Source organism: Phocoena phocoena, chromosome 7 (assembly GCF_963924675.1).
Source record: "Phocoena phocoena chromosome 7, mPhoPho1.1, whole genome shotgun sequence".
Taxonomy (NCBI): domain Eukaryota; kingdom Metazoa; phylum Chordata; class Mammalia; order Artiodactyla; family Phocoenidae; genus Phocoena; species Phocoena phocoena.
The window spans coordinates 93698547-93717683 of NC_089225.1; positions in this window are offsets into that span (position 1 = coordinate 93698547).

The following is a 19137-nucleotide window of genomic DNA, read 5'->3' on the forward strand; positions in this document are numbered from 1 at the left end:
TACTTGAACTGAAATATCAGCTCTTCCTGGGTCGTGAGCCTGCACGCTTTCAGACAGGAGGCTCTCCTGGGTCTCTGGCATCTGTATCTGGCTGATAGCCAGAATCTGTTAAGACAGTCCCTCAGGAGTATCTGGTAAGTCTCAGAGCTGGTGATCCAGGCATGGCAGAAAGAGGCCTGGACTTGGACTCAGAGGAACGGGGTTCTAAGCTCTGTAGAGACACTTGCTCCCTGGGTAGACTTGGGTCAAGCTACACAAGCTCTCTGAGGTGAGCCTCTGTCTTCTTGTCTGAAAAATGAGCATAACAACACCTTTTTCAGGTTCGCTCCCCGGATGCTGGGAGCATTAAACTAAATCGCATTTCCTTAAGAGTGTTCTACTGAAAGTCAGTCCTGCAGGATGTGAATAGGTGGGAAAAAAGTTTCCACAACCCATTCAGTTTGGGAAACGCGAGGTTACATAGAATTAAACAATTCTTTTTTCTGCATCTTCTAGAGTGTATAGTGAGGTACTTAGCATTCTGTGTGTGCAAAAAGAAGACATCAGGTAGTGTTAACCAAATGTATTTGACCACAGCACTCGTCTTCCATGAGAATTTCATGGGATTTGTTTTAAATAATGAATTAGGTCATTCAAGTACAAGTTCCTGCCCATAGAGCCTGGCAGACCACCCACATGTAATCAGTACATGTTGACTCTGAATCAGATCATTACACCGTAGTCGTGGCAGCAAGCCACACTGGGACAGGCCAGGACCGAAATCACAGATGGCCTAGCATTTGGGTAACAGAATAAGTCTCCTACTACTAGATGTTCCCGTCCTGTGGAAAATGGTGAGCCTATCACGTAATGCTCTGGTAGACTATATTATGAGGCCATCAGGCCAGACCACGCTCCTGTAGAAAGGGAAGGAGATTACTCCTGAGAAGAGAGGCTAGTCCCATACCTTTCACCTGGGAAGAGCCAGGAAAACGGCATTCTGAAGGCAGTCCTTAGCCAAATAGGAGAGCATTTCTAGCCTTTCTTTGGATCCCTCTGAATCTCAAACACATGTCCTCAACCATGAGCAAGTCCAGAAAGCATCCCTGCAAGATATCTCAAGCTGAAGACCAGCAAGTCTACAAAGTAGATTTCCAGTTGTATGTGCCTCTTTTACTTGATGTTTTTGTTTTTAAAAATCTAGCCTTGGGTGACAGCAGTGAAGAATCCCCCAGCTGTGCTAAGGGAACTGAGATGAGTGCTGGGCTCCTGGGGTAGGAGAGACAGACAGTCACTTGGGGCCGGCGTGATCAGCATCTGGTATGACACTTGGGGTGGATCCTCAGTTCACATCCCTGGCCCTTTCCTGGGGACTGGCCCTGATTCCTAGAGGTGGACCCCAGCAGCCAAGTCTTTACTCGGGACATGAACTAGAGCTGATTTTTTTCCAGAGGAAAATGCTTAAATGAAGCTAAGCTAATCAGATTGTCTCTACAGGAAATACAGAAATCTATATGAGGAGAAACAGCTGCCGAGGGTCATAGAGCTGAACCACAGAGTGTCCTAAACTGCAGGTCCAGGAACTCCTAAAGTTAAGATCTTCAGAGCTTCCCTACTTCTCAACCCTCCTGGTGCTTTGGTTATAAACTCAGATCTTCCCAGTAAATTTTTCTTTTTCCTCAAACTAAACAAAGTCTGTTTCTTTCCCTTTAACCAAATAAATCTAATTAATACATGATAGTAGTAGTCATTCTTTGTGAAAGATCTCCAAAGGCAAGGCAAATGGTGGAGTATAAGAATTAGAGCTGGTAAACTTGATGACCCTCTCCATCTGTAAGTTTACCATACCATGATAACTTGGGAGGCTCACCTAAGTGGAGTGGAGGTATGCTTATCAAGATCAGGATATATCCCACAGGTCAGAGTCTGGGGAGAGTTAGCCTGGGTGAGGCAGGAGCTTTGATGGACAAGCAAATGAGTCCCAAGCAAAAGGCAAAGAACAAATGGATAAGCAAGTAGCCTATTTTGATAATGATCAAAACTGGGGAAGTCTGACAGTTACAAACAGAGTTTTAACCAAGGAGTTAAAGTTCAGCGGAATGATCTCAGGCTTAGACAAACTGAAACTCAGCGCAGGTACAGAAGTCCAGGGTGACAAGACAATGACCCAGTTGGGTCACAGGTCAAAGCAGAAGCTGAATTACCAGAATTGGAGCATCAGGTCACAGCAGGAGAATTCATGAGCACATGAGCCCTTCTGGACTCAATTTCCCAACGAGGGATGGGCCTGCAGGCAGGGGTCTGGGAACAAGGCATACAGGGTTCACACTGTGATCTCCCAGCCTTTCTATCCACAGTGTCACAGTCCTGGGGCTTCTGCTCAGCCCCTGAACTGCCAAGAAGAAAGGGCAGCAGGGAAGCATGAAGTAGATCAAGGGCTGCAGCCCTCATCCTGCACATAGCAGAATGCGTGGGTGGAGAAGAGGGAGAACTGTATTTCTTTGTCTGTTTCTTCAGGCAACTCACAAACCTAGTCCCATACAGATAAAAATGAAGTGCATGAAATCTTTCCTAACTTTCTGACTCAGAAATATTACTAAATCTGTAGATCAGATGGAGACAGAATCCCCAAGTCATACTTACCAGCCCCTAAGGACTCCTACCTGCTGGACTAGCCTTCTGGGTAGAAAGATCTCACAAAGTTACCCAAAATGGGCTTGCCCTATTGCTTGGTATTTTCTAAAATAAGCCAAATGGAAACCCAGTATGTATTCACCTTTCCCACATCTCTCCTGCTCAAAGGAACCAAGCACACCTGGAGATGCTTGGTCAAAATTTATGATAGATTATTGATTAACTATCCCCCTCCTATCCTCTCCCTAGTACCCTCTCTTGTCCCTCTCCTCAGTTACCCTGTGACAGGATATGACTGGGGTTCCCCAGGAACAAGGATAAAGCCACAGTTCCTATGGGGTGCATGCTTCTGATGGGCTAAGATCAAGGTTCAGAAAGAAGGGCATTGATAGGCTGGTCTGTCTATGGAAGGAAGGAGAGGACTAGTCATGCATTCTGAAATAGATCTGCTATCTGGTCCCAGTAAACATCATCTGATGAGACTGGTTTATTTAGCAGTTGACAAAGGGGGGAAAGGTAATTCTTAATGAACATTTCTAGGAGGGCCCCAGGGTCAGGTTTATCACTATGCTCATCCCCTGATTTTAGCTGTGCTTAAAAAACTGGTTGTGGTGGGAGAGGCAGGTAGAGGGAATGGAGGGAGGCAAGTGTAGCATAGAGAGAATTCAGACTCAGTGTAAGGGTCAAAAGAATTTGTCACAAAAGTTCACAAAATAAATAAAAATGTCTCCTTTCTTCCCTTTTTAATCCACCTTTACTGAGTATGGTCGTCATATAAATTTATTTTTTTTTAAATCTGTATTTGGTAAAACTGTGAGTTGCTAGAGGAAGCAGGAAAAAAAAGTAAAAATAAATCATCCCCATCTCTTCATTCCCTACCTATTGCATTTTCATGCTGAAGGAAGGATGGGGACAAAGCTACTAAATTATTAGAACTTGCATCTTCAAAGCTCCTGTATCAGCAGTTGTCTTAGTCAGTTTGGACTGCTACAACAAAAATATCATAGACTGGGTGGCTTAAACAACAAATATTTATTTCTTAGAGTTCTGGAGTCTAAGACCAGGGTGCCAGCATGGTTGGGTTCTGGTGAGGACTCTCTTCCTGGTTTGCAGATGGTTGTCTTCTTGAAGAGAGCAGAGAGAGGAAGCAAGTTCTCTAGTGTCTCTTCTTAGAAGGGCACTAATCCCATTAATGAGGGCTCCACCCTCGTGATCTAATTCCCTCCCAAAGGCCCCACCTCCTAATACCATCATGTTAGGCATTAGGATTTCAGCATATGAATTTGGGGTGGGGGATACAAACATTCAGTCCATAGCAAGAGGTGTCTGTGGCTTTGGCCCTAGCTTTCTTCATGTAAAGCCCTTGGAACAGTGCTTCACTGGCACATAACACATAGCAAGTGCTGTATAGGCATTTGAGACTCGTAGTAGTATTTGCATTAGTGTTTGTATCTTCAATGTAGAATTCCCTGTCCACAAACCAGTCTACTCCCACCTTCTCTCATACCCTTGCCCTCATCACCATCCAGGGGTTGATGACCTATAGACACTTATTCAGGATGCTTTGATTAAAATCATTGTTTCCAGGCTTCCCTGGTGGCACAGTGGTTAAGAATCCGCCTGCCAGTGCAGGGGATGTGGGTTTCAGCCCTGATCCAGGAAGATCCCACATGCCATGGAGCAACTAAGCCCATGTACCACAACTACTGAGCCCACGCACCTATCAGCCCATGCTCCGCAGCAAGGGAAGCCACCACAGTGAGAAGCCTGTGCACCGCAATGAAGAGTAGCCCCCACTTGATGCAACTAGAGAAAGCCCATGTGCAGCAACGAAGACCCAATGCAGCCAAAATAAAATAAAATAAAATAAATCATTGCTTCCAATGAAGGATTGGAAAGATTCGTCTCTTTATGTAGCTCTTGGAGAAGGAATTTAAGATTAAACTACTCTCAATTCTTAATGCCAAGAAAAAGAAAAATGTGCAGGCAGTCCTCACTCGTGTCGCCTGCAACATTTCATCAATCTGCTGGCCTGACGGAGCTGACAGACCCTATATTTCACTTTTCACTTTATTAAGGCACTCACTCAACAGTCTTCCTGCTGATTCATTGGTCTTAAAGTTAACTTGTCAACATTTTGCCTTATCGATTCAGGAACACTGAGTGGAAAAAGAAGGTAAGTGGTGGCCACACCGTGGTGGGAGAAGAAAACGATTCATTTCTTGCCATTCTCCTTTCAATGATATTTCCGGGATTGCAACACAGCTAAAAGCTGAGGCAGCCTGCGTGTGGTCAAAAATATGTTTGTGTGGGCTTCCCCGGTGACGCAGTGGTTGAGAGTCCGCCTGCCGATGCAGGAGACACGGGTTCGTGCCCCGGTCCTGGAAGATCCCACAAGTCGCAGAGCGTCTAGGCCCGTGAGCCATGGCCGCTGAGCCTGCGCGTCCGGAGCCTGTGCTCCGCAACGGGAGAGGCCACAACAGTGAGAGGCCCACGTACCGCAAAAAAAAAAAAAAACACACACATATATATATATATATATATATATATATATATATATATATATGTTTGTGTGCCTTGTTACTGCAGAGGACCACAGGCCTCGACAGGAGAGGCCCTGTCCCACTTAGGATGAGCAGTTCCGGATAATCATGGACTAAACACAAACCATTGGGAAAAGCAGCTGTTAATGGAGCAAACACAAAGCAAAGCACAAGGGGTTTCTGCAATGGATTTCAAGCCTGAACTATCAAACTTTATTCATTCCCTGTAAGTCTGGGTTTCACTAGCCTGTAAACATAAATAAGGTCATTTCCCTATTATTTACAATGATTTCAAGGCTCCCTTTCCGGGGAATCCTCAAAGGTGCTGGTATTTTATGTTCTTTCCTGAATCAGTTGGTCTCTGCCTCTCCGGGCTCAAGTCATCGATCTCCTCTCTATCCACAGGCCACTTAGGCCAACTGCCAGTTTCACTTGACCCTCATAAGTGCCCCACTCCTGGTGAGTGCTGTTTCCCCGAGGCCCTCGGGGCTGGGTTGGGGAGGGACAGGAAGAAAGGAATGTGCTCCTTCCCAGCTCCCTTCTTGCCAGGTGGTCAAGGGATGCTTCCTTTACACAGGTGAGACCAAGCTGTGACTTTTGACAAGACTTAGTTTAGGGAAGGGAATTGTAACCTTGCTGGTCCATAAGCAATCCATGCACCATGAAGCCACAGCATCACCTGGGGATGTGCTAACAATTCCGGACCTCAGGTCCCACCTCAGTCCTCCTAAAACACAATCTGCATTTTAACAAGAATTGCTGAGGAGCAATTCATGTGCACATCAAAGTTAGACGAGCCCGAATTTCAACACAGAGGAACTTCATCTGCATGCCAGATATCTACCATTTGCTTCTCTGTCCTGTTCTCTGCCCAGGATGCAGAATTCCGTGGACCTCACCGACATGGCTTCAGCACTCTCTGGCTGCTGGTTAGGTCTGGCTATTGAGAAGCCGTAGCAGGAGATCAGAGGATAGAGGAAAGTGGGGTGAAGCTGGTTTCAGGCTGGCTGTGACCCTCTCCATTGCGAACTGCCTTGAGGCTCAGACAGAGGAATTCTAGTTTGTTCTCTCCAGGACCTGCTGTTGAGGATTCAATTTCCTCCCCAGGAACTGCCTGCTTTCATGTACCATTAGTAGTGTGAATATCCACTCTTTTCAACCACATTTATGCTTTCTCCTTCAGTCCCAACAGGGCAGTAACATTAAAACATAGTGGTCCAACATTTGCACATTTCCCAGCATCCAGACATCTGTAGCCCTGTCCCAAATGATCAGTGAAAACTGTAGATCCTGTCCTTTGAACAGTGTTTCCTCCAGCGTGAGGGCTGGGTCTGCATATCCTGCCAGCCAGCGTATCCATCTTAACTTTTAATCTCCTGCGAAACAGTTCAAATAAAAATAGACACTTCTCCCCATGAAAACACCATAATGTTTGAGAGTTATGGGAGGGCCTCCGCTCTTGCCTGTTTACGATCCATTCTCCAGTCAGGAGCCAGAGGGCTCTTCCGAAACCGTCAATTGGACCTTGTCATCTTTCTGCATAAAAGCTTTACATGGATTTGGTTTGAACTTAAAACACAGACCGTGGTGTGACAAGTCAGTTTCCCCAGGAAGCAAGTCCTGAGGTGGACGTTGGTGTATAGAAGTGTTCTGGGAGGTGCTCTCAGGATCAACTCCCATGAAGGATATGAAGGAAGGAGGATTGGATAGAGAGAACTTGGGCTGCGATGAAGTCACAAGAGAAGCCTCAGTTGACCAAGAGCCAGGATGATGGTGCAGAGTGGCCCTTATTGAAGCAAAAGGGGCTGAGCCTTTGCATTTCAGTGGCTGCTCTTAGGGAGACAGTGTAACCTTGGAGGACCAGCCTCTCTTCAGACAAGGGCAAGCCCCAGAGGGAGTTCAGCTCCAATCTGGCATTGCCACGCTCTCAGTAGCTGGGGAAGGAGTGCTCCAGTCCTATAAGTAGTGGGCTGGGAGTCGGATCTGGATAGCAGAGCACAGTCTCCTACAGTGGTTGATAAGGTCCTCCGGGATCTTGCCCTGCCCATGTCTGTAACATGGGCACTCCACTCACCACCTCCTGTCCTCTAATCACACTGGTCTCTGGGACTTTGTACTTGCTGTTCTCCTGCCCAGATGGCACACTCTCTGGACCTTTGCATAGCTGGCTCCTTCACCTTCAGGTCTTAGATCAGATATCACAGCCACAAAGCTACCTCCTTGACCTCCCTATTTAAAGAAGCTCTCACACCTCACCTGCTTGTGGCTGTTGTCATATTGCTTGTTTCTTCCATAGAACTAATCACAAGTGGCATTATTTATTTGCTTACTTAACTTCTGCTCAAATGTCTCTTGAGGGTAGGGACCTCGTTGTTCTTCTTTATCCCTTTTCCCTAGTGCCTAGAATAGTGACAGAAACATAGTAGATGCAGTGAATGAGTGAATAAACAGTGCATTCTAAATTGGAATTCTTTTTATACTTTTCTGCATTTAAAGACTTGGCTTCCTCTGACAGGAGTGCCTTCATTGTTTTTCCCCCTAACAAGTTCCTACATGGCTCAAATGTCAGCCTCTCTGTAAAACACTGCACATCTACTCTTATGACACTGCTCTCATCCTTATCTTGTCACTCTCAGCTCTCTGTGGCCAGCTCAACATCTAGCACCGAGGAGGCAACAATAATAACACAGATATTTATTGAATGCCTACTATATGCCCAGCATTGTTCTATGTGAACAAAACAAACAAATTCCTTTCTTCCATGAATTTATATTCTAGTTGGGGGAAACAGACATAAACAAAGTACATAAGTCAATTATATACTATAGCAGGAATGGGAGATAGAGAACACTAGGTAGTATTGCAAAAATTAAAGAGAGTCATCAGAGAAGACCTCACTGAGACCTGGGGAGGTGTAGCAAAGAGCTCTTTTGTGGATATCTGGGTGCAAGCTCTTCTAAGCAGAGAGAGCAAAAGTAGTGGACTTGAGGTCAGAGTTGACCTGGCTTCTCCAAGGAGCAGCAAGGAAGCCAGTGAAACACAGCAATGTGAGTAAGGCGGGAAGTAGTAGAACAGATCTAAGAGGTAATGGGGGGACAGATTGGCAGCGGGGCCAGGGGGTGGCTTGTAGGTCAACATCAGTGAGATGAGAGCCACTGGAGGTCCTGACATAAGTTTTGGGAACAGGTTGTATGGAACAAGAGTGAAAGCAGGGGAAGTTGTTGGGGGCCACAGAAGAGACCCAGGTGAGAGATGATGGTAGCTAGGTCATAGTGGCATCAGTGGAGGTGGTGAGAAGTGGTCAGGTTCCGGATATATTTTGAAGATAGATCTATCAAGATCTGTTCTTGGGTTGCACATGAGATGAGCAAGAGTTGAAGATGGTTCTTAGATTTTTCATCTAAGTACGGCATTGCCATTCCCTGAGATGGGTAAGATGGCAGGAAGGTCAGTGAAGGGGAGGGTAGAAATCAGGACCACGATGAGTCTGAGATGCCTAACAGGCATCCAAATAGAGATTTTAAGTTACCCACAAATTAGGAGGAAAACCTAGGGTCCAAATAAAAAAAGAGACTTTATCGAGAATGAGTAACTGTAGCAAATGATATGATAGATCAATGAGAGGCTTTACAATAAATGATAAAAGCAAGAAGAATTCAGCTGCAATACCAAAACATGGATTTCACACTGATACGTTCTTGGACAATACTCTTAAATTCTAGACAATGTATGGACTTCCGTTATGTTACATGATAGCTGCAGTTGGAAATATCTTTGTGTAGGAAAAATAAAAGAAGCCAACACTTAACAATTTTTATTTTCTCATTTTTTCCTTCTCTTTCTTTTCCCTCTTTTCTCTTCCTCTTTTTTCTCCCTCTTTCTTTCCTCTTTCAATTCTTTGTGTCTCCTGCTAATTCCATAAGCTTGCCAGTGGCCACGCTAAACATTCTCACTAGTAATCAATTAAATCGTGCTGACTTCTGGTATGTGACCTAGTTAAAGATAAAATATATCTATTTTAAATAATTTTTTTCTCCTCCCAAATCAAATTCTTACTATCAGAATTTTGTGAAAATAATTAGAGGAAAATAGTTACCACCACTTTACATTTCTTTTGGGGAAGACCAGGAAGCTGAAGAGAACATTTCACAATATACAATTAATGTATACAATTTTTTGGATCTTAGAAAGACCAGAGGCCCGTGTTTTCACCATGAAATAAGAAAATGGATATATTTGAAAGGGCAACTGCACTGTTCTTGCATATATTCACTGAGAAGGTTAAAAAGAAAATTCACGATAACTTTTCTAAAAATCTTTGGTAATAAAAAATCATTTTCATGTATTCTTTAACCGGTACCAGATATACAACAAAGTTTATATGGGCTTCCATTTTTAAGTTATTGCTTACCAGTACCCATATTTGGTTTTAATCTCTTCCATTTAGTGAGATACAATTTTTTGGTTTGGTTCTTTTTTGTTTTTTGGTTAGGGATAGACTTTATTAACCTAACTCTCAAACACTAGAGGTTAAAATTCAGCTGGATTATAACAATCTATATAAAGAGTGCCACTTGCAAGCCACACGAGGCTGGGCCTGGCTCTTCCCCAGATACCCACCAAGCTCAGCTTCAAAACAGGCCTGGGCCCTCTCTACCTACTGCACACAGGGGACATTTATATACACGTGACCAAACCCTCAGCTATAGAATATCAGGCAGGAGGGCTTCCACTTGGAGCATTTCCTAATTTAACTGGAAAGCACGGAATAAAGACGCAGACATAGAGAATGGACTTGAGGACACGGGGAGGGGGAAGGGTAAGCTGGGATGAAGTGAGAGAGTGGCATGGACTTATATATACTACCAAATGTAAAACAGATAGCTAGTGGGAAGCAGCCACATAGCACAGGGAGATCAGCTCGGTGCTTTGTGACCACCTAGAGGGGTGGGATAGGGAGGGTTTGAGGGAGACGTAAAAGGGAGGAGATATGGGGATATATGTATACGAATAGCTGATTCACGTTGTTATAAAGCAGAAACTAATACACCATTGTAAAGCAATTATACTCCAATAAAGATGTTAAAATAAATAAATAAATAAAATAAATTTTAAAATGAGTTATTACTGTACTTGAGATTTTTTTTAATATAAAAATAAGAAAGCATCGTGTCACACTGTAACTGGCAGGACCTTTTCCTTTCTTAGCGTTACAGAAGATAATAGCGTGTTGTACAAGTGATGCTATCTTACATTTGCTGAGTTACAGTACCAGCATGTATTAAAAAAACGTAGATATAATGCCATTTATATGAGTACCACAAATGGGTTAACAATTTAACATTAACAATATTAGATATATTTGCAAATGCAGTATATTTATTTATTGATTCCTTTAACAAGTATTTTTTCAAGAACATATTTGTTGAAGGCTCACATCAGTTGTCCTGAGTGGTAAGAATATACTGACCAAGACACATTTAGTGCCTGCCCTTAGAGATTTTAGTTTACTGGAGGATATGGGCAATAAAAGAAGTAATTAAAATAAAGTGCCATGAATGTTATAAAAGGAGAAATTAGGGGTACAATAGGAATATAGAGCAGAGAAATTTGAACCAAAGAATTCCTATTGGAGGAAGTTATATTTTGGACTTCATCTCAGAAATAATTGAAATAAACCAGTGAATGTGTGATGCGTGTGTGTCAGGGTATGGCAGGTGCTGAGATATTCTTCACACCATATTTATTTGTGATCTACCAAGTCTCTTCTGGAAAACATGTATTGCAATCCCTTTTTTGGAAGGAGAAGCAAGAGAAATCAATGATAGGCATTAACACTACCCAGTTCCGTCATCTGATGTATCTATACATTTTCCTACAAATAAAAAGGTACAGTCTATTCTGAGAAACCAACATCTCTCCTCGAGAGGTCAACCGAAGCAGCAAAAACTGACAGGTACAAAATAGGATAAGACAAATATTAGGTGTCAGCTGATCCTTATCCTGGGTAATATCGTGATATGCGGATTTAATTTTACCCCACAGTTTGATGTAACTTTCACAGCCACGGTCAATTTCATCTCAAATTATTTGGCCCAGTTTAATCTAAGTGAAAGGAAATATTTTAGAGTTTTTTGTAATGAGCAGTACCTTTCAGACAGTAAGTTGGCCCACCCATGTGGCCTGCAGGCCAAGTCCTCCTTGTTTTAGCCATTAAATCATTCAAAGTATCCCTGGAGGCCCCACTCAGATGAACCCAGAGAAAACAGAGGGAGAAGAGCGAATCTGTCTTTGGCAGGCACAGGGCGGGTCAGTTGGTTCAGATGAGTCTATTGGGCTTTCACATCTCTGGACCACCTCCTGTGCTTTTAGATGTCATCATTTTACCTTCATTTTGAGAGCTGCCTTGTAAAATCCACGGGAAACTTTCAGAAGCTACTGAAAAAAGAGGGAAAAAAAGTCACAGTAGATGTGCTCACAGCAGTTGTGAGCTAGGTTTGATTTTTTAACAGTTGTTCTGAATCCTCTTCTTCAAATGGAAATAAAAGTGGTAAAGCTAAGCACTAACCTAGACATAGGAAAGAATGTCCAACATTTATGAGAAGCAAAATCATTTATGAGCGTTCTAGATAATACATTATCTCATTATGCACATAATAAAAAGATAAGTTTTAACCAAACAATTTAGTGATAATAAAATGAATAATCCAATCTGTCTCTGACAAGTAAACCTATGGTTTAAAAGGCCCCAAAGCTAATTAAAACTACAAACCAAAAAAATAAAAAGGAACTTGCTAGCAATTACTGGCAAGTTACATGTGACTGGATTTTTTTAAGTAAATATACATAGGTATGGAAAGAAAATGCAAAGAGAAGGAGGACAGAGGACCACAAAGTTCTTTAGGACGCAGGCCCTCAGGTTTAATTAAGGGAAAAATAAAGAGAAAATAATGGGGAGATGTGAACTCTGTACAAAATTCAGACTCCCATCCAATTTAAAAAATATTTACAGAGGATAGATCATGTTGAGTGATGCAAGGATGAGGGAGAGAAATATAGCTGTAATACAAGGTGGAATATGAGAAACGGAGATAAACAAAACGGGGACAGATGAGGCAGTGCTCATGGACTAGGAAGCATTTAGCTCCTTGAGGGAATGATGATGGTTTAATCGAGGAGAAGTAAGGAGGGAAAGAGATTCCACAGAGAGGGAAGCCTGAGAAAAGCACAAAGAGGGGCAAGTAAGTTTCTTGTTGAGGGACTATTAACCAGTTAATTGTTACCAGGCGACAGTATTTTAAACTATAAAATAAAATTTAAAAAAGCTCTGCTCAGTAAGCCTCAGAGATAGACTTCAAATGTAAAACAGTGAGGTTTTCTCATTGTTCCTATTGTGGATTTGCACTGAACCACCCCATTTATATCAGGAGTTGCACATGGTGACCTACCTATGGGCCAAATATGGCTGGCCGGTAGGTATAACTTTCCCGCATAGTGATTTTGTATTTGTACGTTTATGGGGGGATTTTGCCAACATTTAAATTTTGGCAATATTCACATTTTTTAAAATCACAGATTTCTAACTTCTGTTGAAAAATTAGAAAATCTGGCAGGACTGGGATCATTTGCCCAATTTGCCCCAGTTAATACAGCCCACGTTCTTTATTTCTGTTGCCTGCCTCTGTAGACATTTTGGTCTGTGACCCCTCATCTGCACTGGTACCAGCAGCAGGCATTTTCAGGACACGTATTCAGAGACAGAAGGAGCCCTAGAGTGCACAGGATAATTGACTCTGAGACTTCTTTCTTACTATCTTACTTTCCTACTATCTTATTATGGCAATTTAAAAATGCTGTCAATGCAATTAGAGATTATCATACTAAGTGAAGTAAGTCAGAAAGAGAAAGACAAATACCATATGATATCACTTATATCTGTAATCTAAAATATGACTCAAATGAACCTGTCTATGAAACAGAAACAGAGCCACGAGCATAGAGAACAGACTGGTGGTTGCTAAGGGGGAGGGGGTTGGAGGAGGGATGGAGTGGGAGTTTGGGGTTAGCAGATGTAAGCTTTTATATACAGGATGGATAAACAACAAGGTCCTACTGTATAGCACAGAGAACTATATTTAATAACCGATGATAAACCACAGTGGAAAAGAATATTAAAAAAAGAATGTATATATATATGTATAACTGAATCACTTTGCTGTACAGCAGAAATTTACACATTATAAATCAACTGTATTTCAGGGCTTCCCTGGTGGCGCAGTGGTTGAGAGTCTGCCTGCTGATGCAGGGGACACAGGTTCGTGCCCCGGTCCGGGAAGATCCCACATGCCGCGGAGCGCCTGGGCCCGTGAGCCATGGCCGCTGAGCCTGCGCGTCCGGAGCCTGTGCTCCGCAATGGGAGAGGCCACGACAGTGAGAGGCCCGCATACCGAAAAAAAGAAAAAAAAAAGAAAAAGAAATCAACTGTATTTCAATTTAAAAAATTGATAAGAAAAAATAAATAAATAAATAAAAATTCTGTCAAAATTACTTATTTGCCTGTTTTCCTACTAGATTTAAAACTCAACCAGAAAAAATAAACTTAAAAAAACCTCAACCAGCATTTGATCCATCATTTCCTTCCCAGCATTTAATATAAGCAGTAAGTGATTAAATGAATCTTGAAAGCCACAGACAATCCCACAATAACCAAGCATTGGACCGGAGGCCCAAAACACAACCCAGACCAACACCCATAGACACTGATGAATCACTGGAATATAGTCTGTCTGCTTTGTGGAAACTGATTCTGTTCCAGCCCACCTGATATGTAATTCTACAACCGGAAAGGAAAATTTGAGTCCGTCAATATGGCAAGATACTTCTGAACCAAAAATGAAAGGAGATCAAATAAGCTATATATAGTAGAGTCAAATTTTATTCACCATAATGCAAATTTTCCACAGGGGAGAGAGTTGGGGCAGGTGGAGAAAAGACAGCTTTCTTTAATGTCTATAGTGATCCTCTATTTCCCTCAAGCCCCTAGTTCTGTTGATTCAATGGAACAAATTTATTAATAAAGAAAAATGTTTTAAGAAAATTTTAAAACCTCCGTCTCTTGTAATCTAAAGCAAATACATTTGCAATCCATCCAAAGTTTGAACACCTTATTGGAGCTGTTTCTTCCCTTTCAAGCAGTCTTCTTTTCTCCTCCTCCATCTCAATATGGCATCTGGACATCATGGTGCTCAGGGGGTCTCTGGTCACAAGGCTTTTCTCTGAATCATCAGGGAATGGTGCTGATGATCTCATGTAAGGAAACTGCTCTGATCTGGTGCTGGCTACTCTGGATTGCATTGCATTCCACATTGTGGCTAATCTTACAAATCCTTTGGTTATGGGATGGTTTGGCACTGCAGTTCTATTCTGATGCTAACCACCAGAGTTAGCATTAGATTCTACAGATTTAGGGACACAGTCCCCAATAAGACTACCCTCACTTCAGATGCTAGTCACAAGTTCAGGGATCCCCAGGTCACTGCAAATCTGACCAATTAGCTACAAATCTTGGGGGTTTTCAAGATCTCCACTCAGGTTTGATCATTTGCTAGAATGACTTACAGAACTCAGGAAAGTGCTGTACTTAAAACTGGATACAAATCAGGACCAGCTAGATGAAGCGACACATAAGACAAGGTCTGGAAGCGTCCCAAATGCAGAGCTTCTGTGCCCTCTCTCCACAGAACAGGATTGTGTCATCCTCCTGGCAAGTCAGTGTGTTCGTCAACCAGGAAGCTCCACCAAGCTTTGGGGTCCACAGCTTTTATTTGGGTTTTATTATGTAGGCACGATCGATTGAGTCATTGGTCACATCATTGAACTCAATATTCAGCCCCTCTTTTCCCTCTCCAGAGGTCTAGAAGTTGGGCTGATACCATGTGGCTCAAAACCCCAACCCTCTAATCACATGGTTGGTCTTTCTGGCATGGCCTATCCTCATCTTGAGTCATCCCGTTAGCATAAGCTACCTAGGAGCCCACCATGGTTCACTTCATTAGCATAAACTATCAGCATTCACCGTGAATAACAAAGACACTCCCACCACTCAGGAAGTTCCAAGAGTTCAGAGGTTCTGACCCAGGAACCAGGGACAAAGCCCAGATAAGTTCTCTATCATTCCACAGACTAGCCCCCGCTACTGAAGTCCAGGTCACTGCCATAACCTTCCATCTTAGTGTCCCTGCATATAGCTTTCCAGTCTAGACTCCAGGCCTCTTACAGGTCACCACTTAGCACTTCTGTACCAGCTCCCACTTGGATGTCTGAAACTTGTGATTGCTTCTCTGCGAACACCACTATGCTTGAGACACACCAAGGCTACATTCAGATGATGAATTTGAAATGAAAACTTAGATCAGTAAAAAAAAAAGAATGAAGAATGAACACTCCTGGAAGTGGGAAATATGTGGGTAAATATAAAATACTTATTTTTTTCGTGTCCTCAAAAGAAATGACAAAGGAAAGATGTATTGTGGGTTTCATAATATATGTAGAAGAAAAATATATGAAAACAATAGAAAAATGCTTCAAAAATGAAAGTATACTGTTGTAAAGTTGTTACATAAAATGGTGTAAGATTATTTAAAATAGGCCATACGTTGAAGATACCTTCTGTAAACCACAGAGAGGTTAGTTATTAACGCTTTGAAAAACAAAGCAAGGATTTTCAAAGCAGCGGAAGACAGCTATATTGGACAATGCGTACAACTTTTCAAACCACACGTATCACATTCATCTTTAAATCCTGCTTCACCCCGACATCCACACCCTCCGCCTTTGAAATAATGATAAACCACTGGGTTAGAACAGAAATGGGCTTAAATCCCATAGACAACTTTCCCCCCAAAATTGTCTAAATTTGATAAAATTGGGAGGTGTAATTCATTTACATATTAGGAAATTTATTTTATAAAAGGAACCCTTGAATATACCAAGTACTGAATACCTCTGTTGAGGGGAATGGGCAAGACTTTTACTTTTATACTCAGTATAAAACACGTTTCATATTTTCTTGCATTTTTGTGTTTAAAATGTTTTTAAAAAATAGAAAAAGTGGTCAATCAAAATACATTCCTCCTCTTGTTTTCAAACAAGGATGTAGTTTCAAGAGGGACATAATTGGGGGTAATGAGAGAAGCAAAGGGCACCATCTAGTCACCCCAGATGGGTTGCCCTGAGACATGAGACCTAGGTCACTCTTATAGCTATAGGTTAGTACATGGGGAGCACAAGTCAGGAGCTGATGCCATCAAGAGACTGATGGATTAATAGCATCATGATATTTACTATCCCTTGCCCAGACTCATAGAGCTCCTATGGACTCTCCTTCCCCTGAATGTTCTCAACCCTTCCAATTTCTACTGCACAGTTTCATATTCAATCGTACTACAACCTCAGTTTATGTTCCAAGAGTTTGTCTGTTGGGCTGAGTGTTTGGTTTTTTAGCACACATTTTCCCACAGACACCGTTTTATAAATTATGGTTAAATCCTCAAAACTGCCCACGAAAGGCTCTTTAAAGTTAATGTATTTGAAATATATACTATAAATGGTACCACGTTAACTATGCTTAACCAGCATTTATAACCATGTTTATATGGGGGAAACACATTTCATTTTGCAACTAGAGATGCCAGGATTGTACTGGGAGAGGGGAGAGTTGAGAGGAAGAGGGAGGGCTTTTGACAGTAGGGAAACCTGAGATTTCATCACTTTATGGACATCAGAGAAAGCACCTGACGTGAATTTCGGTTGCCCTTAATCCATTCACATTTTATCCTGAAATGCCAGTTTGATTTTACTTTGAGGAACTACCCCTCCCCATCTCAACGTATGTGGTTGGGATGGGCTTGCCTCACCCATGACTCCAGGGTAGGTGCATGACCCAGACAATCCTGGCCACAGTTAGTGGTTCAGAGATGGCCATGCTCTGTCTCCCCAGTTAGATGACAGACAACACGAGGGCATGTAGCATGTCCTAAACATACTCGTATCCTCCAAGTGACCTAGCGCAGTGCTGAGCACTAATGACACAGCCGTGTCCAGGTAAGGAAGAGAAGGAGGCTATTCTGAATAACAACCACGTGCCAGGGCTTTTTACATAGCCTACTTGAGTGTTATGTAACTTCCTTGCATACATAGTACCTTTGCCAGTTAGAGCAGTGTCATTCCAGAAACCTGTTATATTCTGGAAATAAAAATCCAACTCACTTTATTAATTTTTAAATATTTGACTTTAAGTTTTTTAATATGACTATGATAAGAAAAATATTTAATTTTCCTTAACAACCTTATGGCGGTACATAGCTCATTTATCATAAGAAATTGCAATAGTGATGCTTGGTCTACCTGACTCACAGGTCAAAAACCCTCTCTTGAGAGTTTTAAAGGTTAAAAGGGATACATTTTGTGAATGAACTTTGCAAAGCACTGTACACTTATTATCATTACTATTATTATTAATAACGTGATCTCTTTTTCTCTTATCCATTCAAATGAATAAGGCATCTGAAAGGCAGATCAGGACTGATTGAAACCATGTAAGCTATAGAATTCTCTATAATTTGAGATGAACGGATAAATTAAACCATATTTCACACACACACAAACATACATGCCACCTGCAAAAGAATCTTAAATATGATTATTTTTAATATAAATAAAATAAGTGCTAATTGTTCCCCTAGGGAAGTGATGGATTTTCTACAATATGGCAATAGAACTCTTTAATGATGGGAATTTGCATTCGCGCTGTTGGTTAACAGCTTTGCTTTAACCCATGAAATTATTCATCTCTATTCTAAACATTGTTTTCTGGTTGTTGTTGTTGTTTGCTCAAATAATATTTCTATTCTCTCAAATTGTTACCTGAGTATCACTTTTAAAAACTGGCTGTGATTGGCTCGGCCTTGAGTTTGTATGGCAGGAGGCTCAGAGGTCAGCTACGAAAGCTTTATTTCCCTGGTACAAGTTTGTGTCTCATTGTCTCAAATATGCCCTTACTTAGGAATTGCAGCCATGTTCTTTGAAATATCATCCAGTCTGACACAGTAGTAATGATCTTCCCCATCTGAGGGCACAGTAAGAGCCAGTGGCAAGAGAGGGAAAATACTTCAGTGACTTTTTGTCCCCGACTAGTGCCCTGGACATCCTGTCTCATTATCTGGCAAAAACGGCAGAAGACTACCTACCTCCCCATAGAGTACACACCATCAGATTAAAAAATTCAGCTGGTGGCCTGAGGCTTGCTTTCAGTGAGGCTGAGTCCCCGAGAAAACATGTGGCACTTGGGCGCCTGCAGAACCAGCATGGTTAAACCATGGATGCTTTCGAACCAAACATCTTGCTTCATTTCCATTTGTTTAAAAAGTAAATTAATGAAGGAATAATAAGAAGCTCCAGGTCCAGCGCTCTATAGCAAGAAATTTCTAAAAGAGCTAAAGAAATCTGGATATCATCAATTACACTGGAAATTCATATTATAAAGCAGGACTAGGGCAATGGGGCTAGCACAAAACTCCAGGAGGGAAAGTCAGCGTGAAATTCCATTTGTAAATTCAGCAGCAATTCTGACTATAACCAGTCCTCAGATTAATCTTCACCTCTGAAATGGGAATGTCTTAGAAAGCACTCTTCTACTCATCTGGAGGCAACACACCCAACTCTTAATTCCAGATCTACCCCGCATGGACCAAGAGACCTTGAGCAGACCATTCCAGCGAGTGCTAAAGACAGTGTCTGACATATGGTGGACATTTGTGGTTAAATTTACATCTACCTCTCTGTTCCTAAGATTTCTCATCTGGAAAATTCTGTCATTAACACAGTAAATAACGTTTCCACACTTACAACGCATACCATTACAACATGCTTCCTGGTTTAAAAGTTATTTTCATATCCATACTCTCATGAAACCTTCACATTA